The sequence below is a fragment of the Balaenoptera borealis genome, assembly GCF_965194805.1.
Source record: "Balaenoptera borealis genome assembly, chromosome: 9".
NCBI lineage: Eukaryota > Metazoa > Chordata > Mammalia > Artiodactyla > Balaenopteridae > Balaenoptera > Balaenoptera borealis.
This window is the reverse complement of record NC_138873.1, coordinates 26,146,023-26,160,151: the sequence shown is the minus strand read 5'-3', so window position 1 is coordinate 26,160,151 and position 14,129 is coordinate 26,146,023.

The window sequence follows — 14,129 nt, the reverse complement described above, 5'->3', positions numbered from 1 at the left end:
TCAATGCCCACAGCATGTCTGTTCTCTTGACGTAGCCATTTGATAATCTATCATACTCTCCCTTGAAAGAACTCTTTCTAGTACTCACCCTTCAATATGTTTACATCTTGTAGTCCTCAACTAGATGGAGCTCCTCAACGATCTTTTCCTCTCCAGCCTTCTCATACTCCCTTGCAGAGTACTTGGCACACCACAGGACCACATATATTTGCAGATTCGTTGATAGGCTGAAAGAGTTCACTTCCTTTCCTTTGAAAGGAAAAGGGTCCCAGAAGGTCCCTGAACCCCTGGACAAGAGAAGAACTCCAAAAAACAGGCAACCACTCTGAAAGGGAATATGTCTTGCTTCACAATTTTTCTTATGACCATCCCTGCTGAGACCCCAGCAATTAATTTTTATTTAATTCAGCGCAGTGAAGATTGGGTGATTTCATTCTGCCGACAAGAGTGCTGTTCTGTATTTGATGACTAAAACCTATATGCATAGATTGCAAATATTATGGTAATGTCTTTATATAAAATCAATGCATTCCCAGGGTACTCCTGTGTCTTGCACAGAACTATCAAATGTAATTGGGCTTTCTGACCTTGTGACACAGCCCATCAGCTACAAAGTGCCTCCTTTGTTTCCTTTTCTTAAAAAGTACATTCAATCTACTCTGGACTTTCCCGTCTGTCAGTGCAGCTTGAGGTGACTTCCTGCCATGTCAGCTGACCGTGAGTCACGTCACTGCTGCACGTTAGCAAGGCTGCTTCTGCATCTTCAGCAACTAGGGAAAGAGAAGGATGGACGTGAGCTATCAGACACCCCGTCCCAGGGAGATTGCTTTTTTCCATGTTCATTTAAACCTCACGGTTATAAGCTTTGCCCTCTATCTCCTGACTTTGTGATGATGCTTCAAAAGACAGGAAAACCAGTTTCGTCCTTTCCAGAATGAAAGTGACCTTTTAAAAAATCCATCTCTGTAGTGAGTGAATCATTTATCTGGGCAACCCCTTTCTCCGAGGGGGTCCTTCCTTTGAGCCACACTTCAGGGATGTCTTCAGTGAGGTAAATGGCAATGACAGAAGTGCTAGTTCTGGGATTCAATGTGATGTAAGTAGAATTTAAAAGAAATTTCAAAATCACAGGAAAGGAACTATGAGGATAGATAGGGTGGATGTGAAATACAAAGAAAACGTCCTAGATTGGAGAAGCCATTGGAGCAAAATCATGAAGAAGTTGGGGGCTCAAGAATAAGCAAACTCTAGGAAGTTGGAGGAGTCTGGAGTCCACTTTTGCCTTCTGCAAATATCTTGCATATTATTTAGCTACTTGGGAGTTTAAAGTCCTTATTCAAAGATGATAAGGGAGCAGTGACACTAACCTATCTCATCTGATGCTTTTGAGAAAAGCCAACAAACTACTACTGTGATGCACTCAGCAGATGTAAATAAATTAAAAATGCTTTTTTCCCTATTAGGCCAGCGACACAACAATCCAGTTACACTGTCATCACCTCTGATTTATCCAGAGATATGGCTCATTAGCAGTGTCAGGGTATTGCCTTGGATTTGTGTTTGTTAAATTTTGTTTTTTCCCCCTTTTCCAGGGATTGTTGGCATGAAAATGATTGGGGGAAAAAACAGGTAAATTAAAGGTAGGAGTAGAAGAGTGAACTTATGCTCTCATTTATGATCCTAGCAAAAGGTATGTTTGTTGGGGGGTGGGGAGGAACTGGTCAGCCAAAACCCTCTTGAGACTTAAAGTAGGGAGGGTCACTGACCCTGACATAGTAAAGCTGAGAAAAGGTCTATATGCCTCTCACAGTAGAATGCTCCATCAGCATTCTACGCGTTTCAGTATCACTAACGATTAAATTACCTGTAACCATTCTAACCAAAGCACCACTAGCTCAACTATTGATATACGTGTAATAGAAACAGATGGCAAGCTTCCATTCTGGGTTTTTTTCTATGTCATCTCAATCTGAAACTTTCTTGTCCATTTACTGGACCATACATCTGATCATATAGCCTGACACTGATTTCAGAAAAAAAATGTGTCAGGTTTTTTTTATCGAGGAAAATCAGGCTAATGCCCATCAAAGGAATAGGTGATGATTAATGGAAATTGGCTATAAATTACAATGGTTTAAAAAAGGTAGAAGTCTATTTTCTTCATATAAAAGTCTGAAGGTAGAAACCTGGGTCTGGTATGGCAGCTTTGATCCCCAAATGTGTCAGGGACCCAGGTTCCTTCCAGCATTTTTCTTCTGCTGTCCCAAAGCTATGGTCCTAAAGTTCCAGTCCAAGACTTATATTACATCTGACCTATATTAGCAGCAAGGGAAGGTAATGAAGACTAAGGGGCTTGGGTGCATATGCCATTAGTCTGTAAAGAGGGTTCCCAGAAGCTACCACCCACATGGCACTACCCTTTATATCCCATTAGTCAGAAGTTCGGCACTTGGACACACCTAGCTGCAAGGGAGGCTAACAAATGCAGTTTCTTTCTGCATAGCCATGGACCCAGCCAAAAGCCCATCACCAATGAAACTTAGTTACTGAAGTTAATTTCCTATCTCAGCCACAGAACCAAAGGACCTGATATATCACTTAGGTTCTACATATCTCCACGTAATATGCTAGTAAAGTCATCAGCACTGGTATAAAAGTTTGAAGACAAAAATAATAATTCACACTCATTACAACAATTTGTAGATCATTTGAGGATTCTAGATAGACATAGCCATCTATTAGCTCTATAACATCATGTGTATATCTAACCACTTCTTTATCCCAACCTTTTGGGATTAATGATACTAATGATTCATGTTGATGAAATAAATGTAGCCATCAGCATCTTAGATCAGCACCTTTAAGCCCAAAGAGAAAAGCATGTATGCAGATCAGGGTTATATCTTTAGAGCATTCATTGAAGTTAATTCTTGGCATCCTGTTTTGGAGAAATTCGGATCTGTACTTATATGTATGCTTATATATCTTGTTTAAATTAAAAATTTCAGTTTTCTGTATTCCTTCCCATAAGGTCTAGTGATATATGGGCACTCCTCAAATGTCCATTTCATAAAAGTTAAGAAATTTCAGTAATATAGATTTGGTAGCTAGTACTACTGAAATGAATTGGAAAGTTCAAAATTTTATTAAGAAGTTTTACCAATTATTTAGCGTGAACTGCTCTAAGATTATCCACTGGCTCTCATTTAGAAATACCCTAAAACCTCTGTCATGGGGTTTGGACATCTTAGTTGTTTCTGAATTACCGATGGAAACCTGCTGATTATTCTCTAGGGCTGAACCTGTCATTCCTAAAAAGGAAATGAATAACGACATCGTCAACTAAACTTGAAGTGGAACCTTAAGGAAACAGTTTACCACTCTTTCAATTAAAATGAAACTACCTTTTTAAGATAGCATTTTCTGTAGAAAAATTTTATAGGTCCTTAAATATGACTAGATCCCCAAACCAGGGAAAGGCTAAAATTCTATCCTGACTCAAAGGCAGAATTCCACTACCTGAGTCACCTACCACACTTCAGCAGCACGCTGGATTTTCCTGAAAGGATCCCCAGACAAGGATTGGGCAGGCTTAGCCATGTACTTTTACGAAACCAGCTGATGACACAGTCACAAGAACTATAGCTCAAAGGTTATGGATTGGGCTGATGCCAACCCTGGTAAGATGCCTTCCATTCAATACAAAGAACTGTAAGCTCTTTAGATATCAAGACACTCCTTTAGTTCAAACATCTATGTTGTCTGATCATTGTAATAGCACCACTTTCAGCTCTAGCGTTTTTGCGATGGGTATTTAGTCCACTTTGGCTCAATTCTGGCCTTTCTTGGTATTTATGGAAAACACATGTTCATTTTCAGCTGCATCTGCTCATTTTCTTTTAATTCTTCTTATCTCTCTGGATTGCTTCTAAATCGAGAATCATTCTCAAAATCACAGCACAGAAGTCAGCCTAAAGCAGCCATCACCTAGAGGAGCCTAAGAATCTTAGACTTAAACCATGTTAGAGCTAGAAAGGCATTTAAAAATCACTTAGTCCAAACTCAGTTCAAAGGAGTGAGGGTGCCCATATCAGTGCTCACAAGCAGAAATGCAATCAGACCTGGACCCCAGGAATTTTCAATTCAACTAACTTTGACCCAGCAATTACACTTCTAGGAATCTAGTCTACAGATACCCTGAAATATATACAAAGATATTCATATACAAGCACACTCATCCTATTAATAAGAGGAAGCATACCAGTAAAAAGATGATCATACAAAGTGATGGGGTATGTATAAGTGAAGGAAACACAGAAAGAGTGAGAGAATGCCCAGGAGCCTGTTTCCACAGCAGTTACCTCTAAGGAATAGGATTGGCTGACCAGTAGGGGGGGAAGAGGGCCATTCACATTTTATTTTATAGACTCCTGTTAAACATTTTTTAAATGAAACTAGTAAGGGGTAAAACGAGCACAGGTGTGACTCCCTGACTCTCAAATGACCATCCTCTCATTAAAAGTATCAGTGTTAACATTTTCCCACCTTACTAAATGTGTTTACCGGTTTGCCCCTTTCCCAGTATCCAGATAATGTAAGTGTATTCAACATTCTTTACTGTTGGCTAATGCTAGAAATGTGATTTTTCAAAAATATTCAGTGTGATAGAAAATGATCCTTTTTCCCCACCAACATTCCCTACAGCCTGTGGAGGCCATGTGGGTGATGATATGGTAGTTTTGATAAAACCGGGCTCTTTCCTCCCTCACTGTGACACTCCATCAATGAACTGGTTATGAACCTTTGCTGGAGTGTTTCTTTCTCTGAACCTGCACATGGGGATGAGTCCTGGCCATGATAATATTAATATTGTAATTCAAGTTTCCTCCGGGCTTACCCAACTGCACAGATAACAAGAACAACCCCAACTCAAGTTTCCCTGGTTCTTTCCGTAGCCTGGGGACAGTAGACCTTCAACCTCCTGAAAGATAATTTTCAAATATTTCTGAAGGTCCCTAAAAAAGTATCTTCCATGTGCTGCTGAGTAAGATCCCTCCACCAAGCTAGTCTAAGGGCTCTTCCGGCCTTTTGATGGCCATCACTGTCCCCTGCTTGGCACTTCCATCTACTTTTGCAGCCGAGGCCCTGGAAATCAGAGATGATCAAGTTGCTTGGCATTTTCTTTTAGGTTGGAGGTGTGCTTCCTCTCACCCCCCACTACTCATGCCCAGCCCCAGTGGCAGTACTCAGCAGTGTGGCCTCTGCCCCAGTATATTATAGAATTATTAGTGATTCAGAATTTCACTTTCCCTTTGTAGTTCCCCTCCTGTTCAAAGGACTCAGGCTTTCATTCTTAAATACGTATTGACAGCCTGCTCTGTGCAGACACGTATAATATGTACAATGATGGATAAAACAGTCAAGGACCTGGCTAGCATGGAATTTTTATTCTCTTCATGGAGAAAGATAATGAACAGGGAAATAAAAACAAATAAATATACAAACTACAATTGGAGACAGGTACAGTGAAGGAAACAGAGAAATAAGGAAGGAACTATATTAGTAGGATGGTCGGAAAAGGCCTCAGAAGTAGTGATGGTTTATATAACAACTAAGACATTGAAATGCCTGGTTTGGAAAAAAGGGAGGTGAGAGGATGGGGGAGAGAGGAGAAATAGGAACAGAAGGAGGAGGAGGAGCAAACATTTGTAATTATTAGGAATCAGGAACATTCTAAAAACTTTACGTATATTATATTCTTTAATCCTAACACAATCCTATGAAGTAGGACGACCATTAGCCCCACCTCACAGATGAGTCAAATGAAGTGGGGAAAGGGTAAGTAAGTGGAAAGGCAGAACTTGAACACAGGCAGCCTAAGACCCTAAGGAAGGAAAGACCTTGAGTTATTTCAGTAACCTACAGGCCATTGTGGCTGAAGCAGACGGCAGAAAAGGGAAATCAGTACACGATGGAGTTGGCAAGGCAGGCAGGGACTAGACCATGCATGGGTAAGTAGTCGTATTTCATCCTTGGAGTCATTCATGGTTAACACGACTCCAAAGGAACAGTGCTGTACTGAGGAGCCAGCTGTAGTCATGAAAATAATGATTACTTATATTCTTTTTGTAAGCAGAGGTATTAGAAAATGAGAGTGACTCTCTTTTGTTGTGAATAAGACAGGAGACTTAAGATCCTGGAGAATTATGATCCAGCAATCCCACTACTGGGCATATACCCAGAGAAAACCATAATTCAAAAGGACACATGCACCCCAATGTTCATTGCAGCACTATTTACAATAGCCAGGTCACGGAAGCAACCTAAATGCCCATTGACAGACGAATGGATAAAGAAGATGTGGTACATAGATACAATGGAATATTACTCAGCCATAAAAATGGAACGAAATTGGGTCATTTGTTGAGACGTGGCTGGATCTAGAGACTGTCATACAGAGTGAAGTAAGTCAGAAAGAGAAAAACAAATATCGTATATTAATGCATATATGTGGAACCTAGAAAAATGGTACAGATGAACCGGTTTGCAGGGCAGAAATTGAGACACAGATGTAGAGAACAAACGTATGGACACCAAGGGGGGAAAGCGGCAGGGGGATGGTGGTGGTGGTGTGATGAATCGGGAGATTGGGATTGACATGTATACACTGATGTGTATAAAATTGATGACTAATAAGAACCTGCTGTATAAAAAAATTAATTAAATAAAATTCAAAAATTAAAAAAAAAAAGAAATTAGGCCAATGAATGATCCTACAATGGCCTCTAAGTGCTCAAGTGAAAGAAAGAGTCACACATCTTACTCTAAATCAAAAGCTAGAAATGATTAAGCTTAGTGAGGAAGGCGTGTCGAAATCTAAGATAGGCTGAAAGCTAGGCCTCTTATGTCAAACAGTTAGCCAAGTTGTGAATGCAAAGGAAAGTTATTGAAGGAAATTAAAAGTGCTACTCCAGGGAACACCTGAATGATAAGAAAGCAAAATAACCTTAGTGCCAAGATAGAGAAAGTTTTAGTGGTCTGGATAGAAGATCAAACCAGCTACGACGTTCCCTTAAGCCAAAGCTAATCCAGAGCAAGTGCCTCATTCTCCTCAATTCTACGAAGGCTGATAGAGGTAAGGAAACTGCAGGAGAAGAGTTTGAAGCTAGTAGAGGTTGGCTCATGAAGTTTAAGGAAAAAAGTCATCTTCATAATACAAAAGTGCAAGGTGAAGCAGCAAGTACTGATGTAGAAGCTACACCAAATTATCCTGAAGATCTAGTTAAGATAATTAATGAAGGTGGCTACACTAAACAACAGATTTTCAATGAAGATAAAACAGCCTTATATTGGAAGAAGCAGCCATCTAAGACTTTCATAGCTAGAGAGTAGAAGTCAATGCTTGACTTCAAAGCTTCAAAGGACAGGTTGACTCTTTTGTTAGGGATTAATGCAGCTGGTGACTATAAGTTGAAGCCAATGCTCATTTACCATTATAAAAATTCTAGGACCCTTATTATGCTAAACCTACCCTCGCTGTGTTCTATAAATGGAAGAGCAAAGCCTGGATGACAGCACATCTGCTTACAACATAGATTACTGAATATTTTCAGGCCGCTGTTGAGATCTACTGCTCAGAAGATTCCTTTCAAAATAATACCTCTCGTTGACAATGCACCTAGCCACGCAAGAGTTCTGATGGAGATGTACGAGATTCATGTTGTTTTCATACCTGCTAACACACATCCATTCTGCAGTCCATGGATCAAAGAGTAATTTTGACTTTCAAGTCTTATGATTTAAGAAATACATTTTGTAAGGCTATAGCTGCCACAGATAGTGATTCCTCTGATGGATCTGGGCAAAGTAAACTGAAAACCCTATGTTTCCTTCCCTGTATTCCTGTTCATGGCCACTGACACCAGTATCTATGTCCTACTAAACCAAGTTGGAAATCTTGGATATCAACCAAGTTGATATCAGTATAGATTCTTCACTGTCTTTGTGTACTCAAGTACTCACTACTGCCTTTAGATTATATGTGTAAATACCTCTTCCCTCGTTGGCATTACTATTTTTTTTTGTCAGGTACTGAAGTTTTGCAAAAGCATCCTAATATGTCTTCCTGCCTCTAGTCTCACTACTGTTGTTTCTCAGACTATCCTGTAGTCAGAGTAAATAAAAACACAAATTTGAAAAAAAAAAAAAAAAGATCCCGGAGAATGAATTACACTTTTCTGGCACATATGTTGACCTGATATATAACTAAGGAAATTGTACCATCTCCCAGTGCTTACCTGTAGCAATTCATCCCCTGTGGTATAGAACTATGGGTGGCCAAATTAACGAGCATTCTACTTGGGGCTGAATCCTGAGTTAATAACCACAGAGATGAGGAAGGGCAAGAAGAGGAGCCAGTTGTCAGAGTGAGCTGGTCCTCTGCTGACAGCCAAGAGTTCTGCCTTGATGGGCTCAGCTCTGAGTACCACCCTTGCTCATGGCCACGGGCTACAATGTGGATCTTCTCTCTGTGCTACCTAACTTGGTCAATAAGTCCTGAAGATGAAGAAGTACCAGTGTCTGGTGCACCCAGTGCAGAATAAGAATGAAAAGGGGTGAAGTGACTGCTTTTCTTAAAACTCCAGTAAGTTACATCACTGGAAAGAATGAAAAGCCAACTGTTTTTTAATCCTTAAGGTCAGCTTTTTGTTTACTTGCTCTCCTAGATCCTTTTAGAGGATTCCTCCACCTCTTAGGAACACACAAATTGCGCCCCCCCAAAAAAAATTGAGAAGATGTACTCAATCTAATCACATAAGCTTGAGTCTAACCTCAGCTCTAGTCACATAAACTAGGAAGAACAGACAGGGGGTTTCCCAAATTCTGTTTGCTTGTAATGATAAACCCTTATTGGTTAGCGTGCTCTTCCTTCTTGTTGAAGAGTGTGGACGTCCAAACTCCACAGCCCTCTCTCCAGCAGCCCCGCAGTTTCTGTTTGGGGATCCACGTGATTCCTAAAAGGCTAATTCCATCTTGGTGGGAAGGAGGGAACATGTGTGCTGGGCTAAGCCATCAGCACATCTATCCCCCAGTCACCATGACCGTGACTGAGCCAGTTCATTCAGAGGGACTCTCAGGACTTTTGCTAGGAATGCGAGATGAAGCCTCCATGTCCCTCCTGCTGTATTTGAATTAGAAACCCTGGAGCTAGAGCCATCTGGGGACCACAAGAGGAGCCTGACTTAGGATAGGGTCACCGCTAAGAAAAACGAAGTAGACAGAGAAAAGAGTGAAGAGCTAGGTTCTGGATGACATCATTGAGACAAAGGACCCCACCCCACCAGAAACCTGGACTTTTCAGGGATGCGAGTTGATTACATTGAGTTCAACAAAAATTTATTGAGTGACTGCTTACGTGCCAGATATGGTATCAAGCACTTAGAATACATGAAACAGACAAGAATCACTCTCCTTATTCAGGAGACAAGCAATAGACAATAAACATAACAAGTAAACTGGTGGTGTGTTAGAGGGTGATAAACGCTGTGAGAAAAGGAAACGAAGAGCAAGGTAAGGGGGTGGAGAATGAGGGATGGGCGGTGGGGACAGGGTCTCCGTGCTTTAAGCCGGAATGAGATGGGTCTCTTTGTTACTTGCTGTCTATTACTTGCAAATAAACAGCTGAGGACATTTTAAATACTTGCAACGCCCCAACTCCACCCAAACAAACCCCCAGATGCAGAAATTATAATAGACGCCCCCCCCCAAAGAAAGAAAAGGATTGTTAATTATATTTGTTTAGGATTCAGGAAGGGAAAAAAGTTGTATTTGAATTCAGGATAAAGATTGAACGAATTGATTTCAAAACACAGATCCACATTTTGGGGCAGGATGTGGGGAAACTCTTGAAACACTTCCATTTCAATCCTGTAGCACTTTGATATAAATTACAATCCTTTCCTAAAGCAGCAAGGTTCTTTTACTCCCACTGTTTCTGCTTCTTGACATATAAAAATAACCACTTGTCTCGGTTTCCAATTTTGATTTATGGAAAATACAGCAAATGAATGTCCACAATGCTTCATAACTTGAGATGTTAGATTCTGTGATTCATTTCCCCAGGGACCAACTTGAAAGAACTATGATAAAGTCAAACGTTATCATAGAACTAAGCTGAAAGCCAACAAGCAAGAAAGGAAGGAAGCAAGAAAGCAAGGAAGAAAGAATGAATGAGAGAGAGAAAGAGAGAGAAAAGTACCTTAATGTAGAGATGTCTGTTCCCACCCACCTTTCTGTGTACGTGGCTAGTGGCTTCCTGTAAAGGAAACATTTTGTCGACTCTTGTCTTAGTTAAGACTGGCATTCCCCCCTTGTACAACTGTGCAGTGTTGTGTAAAAGAAGAAACCATCACCATAGAGACTCTGGTCTCTTGAACACTAGTTAGGGCGACAGTGTCTCTCTGTCTCTCACCATAGCACTTACTTTTTAGTGGGTATCTGTTTGTAGGCTGTGTGTTTTTAGATCCAATGTCAGATGAACTAAAGCTCTACTCCGATGCCAAAAAGACAATTATAAACATGACTAAATTGGCGTAGTGGGTTTTCATGCAAATGCATTGTGTCATTACCAGTTTCAGATCTCAACGCCAACTTTCCCTAGATGCCTCAGAGTTTAGCCTCAGTGAAGCTGAACTGCGGTACGCAGCAGGCAGAGCCAGGGAGAAGGGATGGGGAGGACAAGCACAGAAGGTATCCTCCCTCTCAAAAGTCTCTCCCTAAAACCTAAATGATGAAAAAGCCCCTGGCCCACTTCAGGAAGACACACTGAAGCTAGAATAATATTGTTCTTACGTTTGTGAAAAGAGGCACCTTAAATCATTGGGAAAGGAAAGATTATTCAACAGATCATGTTGAGACATTGGTCAGCCTTTTGGCAAAAGAAGATCCTCCCAAACTACCATTAAATTCCCAGTGGCTGACACCCAAGGACACATGCACATAAATGCACACACACAAGTACACACACACACAGGCAAAGAAATCTAACTGTATACATGCCAAAAAAAAAAATTAGCTGAATATTTGATCACTGGTGGTGAAGGGACTCTAAGAGTCATGTAAGAAATCCCAAGGAAAATGATGACAGACGTGATCACATGAAGATATTAAACTTAAGAAGAATGTAAGATGATAAAAAAGAAAGAAAGAACATAAGATGAAAATACAAACATCTAAATAGAGGGGAAATTCTTCAACGAATATCATGATAATAATCTAACATCTTTAAAACACAAAGATTTTATAAAATGAGATTACAAAAACATGAAAATTCCAGAATAAAAATGGGCAAAGGACACCAGACAATTCACAATAGAGCAAATATAAATGAATTTAAAAATAGATGAAAACATGTCCATCTCACTATTTAAGGCAAAATTGAAACAGCAGAAGGGAACCTTTCTTACTACCAAGTTAGCAAAAAATCATTTCTTTTTCTAATAGTGCTGATAAGAATACAATGAAACAAGAAATTTCATTCACTACTAGTAGGAGTGTAAAACTTTCTGGAAAGCAATCTGTCTTTTCTCAAGAGGGCTCAAAGATGTTTGTGTCCTTTGACCTAGTAATCTTACTTCCAAGAACTTATCATCAGAAAGTAATTAAAAAATTACAAGATATGGACAAATAATCACTACTTATAAAAACCAGAAACACCCAAGAATGTCCACTACTCATTTCAATATCTTACTGAACACCTAATATGTGTCAAACGCTGAGCTGGAACAGAATCCAAACACAAAACAGACATGGCTCTCATCCTTGCAGAACTTACAATCTGGGTGGAGATAAGCAGTTAACTGAGTAATTACGACATTTGCTACCAGACCTCAGAGCAGAGAGAACCTAACCAGAGGAAGTGACATTTAAACTAAAATGTGAAAAGTGTGTGAAGTTCAGCAGAAGACAGGGATGGTAGAGGGAAGAGTGTTTCAGCAAAAGAAAACAGCATATGCAAAACCTGGAGGAAAAACCGGCTAGAGAGCTTGGAAGTTCAGCAGGGCTGGGTCAGCCAGGCAAGGAGAGGCGGGCAGAAGCCAAAGGGCGACAGACTGTAAATCACGTTTAAAAGTTTAGATTTTATCCTGAAGGCACTGGTTTGATAAATTATGCCACATTCATTACATGAAAATATGAGCTATTAAGAGAATAGTTCCCATGTTGTTCTATCACCTGAGGAGACTCAGAAGAATACAGAAGGTAATTTTACTCCCTTCACCTCCTCAAGGACATGGAAGTCTCCAGTTCCAGGCTTTGCTTACCACCCTTTCCTTGGGCAACTCCCACCCTTCCCTTCCCAACTCAACTAAGAGTGTCTTTGTGTTCCTAAGTAACAAGAAGGAGTACCAAGACTCTATGTGGCACAATAGGACCTAGTAGGAACCAAACTGGAATCGCTTTCCTGGAGAAGGAAGAGACAGACATGAGGGAGTGCCCCCCATCCAGGAGAAGAGGTCTTTCCAGATGGGAGAATGGCTGTGATGGTGCTAAGGGAAGCTAAGTATTAGGTACCAGGTCTTGAATTCATTAGTAAAGATGTGACAACCTCCCCATCAGGAGGACAGTCCCACTTCTGAATGCACCACTAGGGCATGGCAAGGAGCAAGGGCAAGACAGTCAAAGTGGACTGAAAGCCAGAAGGCCACATCCCTGGTTTTAGCCTGTGTCAGGCTCCAGGATGATGATGATGATGATGATGGGGTGTGTGTGTGTGTGTGTGTGTGTGTGTGTGTGTGTGTGTGTGTTTATATCTTCAAGAGAACAGTAGAACCATCTCAAAACACAAGTGAGGTTAACTTTTCGAAAGAACCTCGGTGACTATGGTCAAGACAGACTTTTGACTAAGAAATGAGGAAATCTGTGATCCATACAGCATGATCGTGAAAAAAAAAAAGAGAAAAAAGAATGTTGATCCTCTGTTACAAATAAGATAAACATTACATAACCAATAATAAATTTATTTATGAAGAGTTTGTAAAAATTAAAATTAAGCAAAAGAAAAAAATGACAAATTGTATAGAGTATATTGTCAGCTTTACTTAAAATACACAGACACACACACACACACACACACATGCATGCACACGCATACACATGCACACAGAGTCAACAAAATGCAAGAATATACTCCAGGCTATTAATGGTGGTTATCTCTGAGTGACATTTTTTTCCTCTGCTTTAATGCATTTCCAAATTACTGGATAAGCATATTTTATTTCTATAAATGTTTGTTATATATCTTAATCATTTTAAAATGTTAAGATTTTAAGAGAATAAGCCTAGTTCAGTGCTTAGCCCATAGTAGTACTACATAAATAATATTCATCAATAAATGAAGTGAAACAACTTCACTGCAAGAGTGTACACAGATTGTGAAAACTATTCAAATGTTTTTGACCCACAAAGTGTGCATGGGCCCCATTGACTCTGGCCAATGACTTACCTGCTATTGTTTTCCTGTTTGGGGGAGTCAAATTAAAACAAAGCTGATGCTACTCCTTTGCTCTCAGCAAACACAGAAGAAAAACTACAAGGCATTTATTGCTTTAAAATCTTCACGTCTGTAGCCTCGTCACTACTGATTTTTCAGGCCTGAGGAACGGGGACATGAATTTCTACTTACTTTCTTTTTTAGATTGCGAGTCATATGAAAATTTAGCAAAATTAATTAAGAATACTCTATCCAAAAAAAATCTAAAACTTTACTTTCAGGATCCTCTTAATCTAAGCTAAAGATAAAAAAGCAGCAAGAAGGTGCTGCTGTTATCTGGTTAAATTCGACAACTGTGAGACGTACGGATGGTTGTCTACAAGTTTAGAAACAGGAAACAGTGCTTGCTGCACTTGCCATGGGGCATACTCACCGAGAACGTGGCTCTGTAGGAAGCCAAGATCAGAGGAGTAGCACAAAGGCAGTCTGACAACAAAGCAGTTTATGGTGAGAGGCAGTGACATGAGATTGTGTTTATGTGACTACAAGCCCTCTCATCCCACGTCTGGTGCCTGGAGTGTTTTCTTCCTCCCCAACAACTTTATTGTCAAAGGGCATTGTGTTATTAATCGTAGAAGCA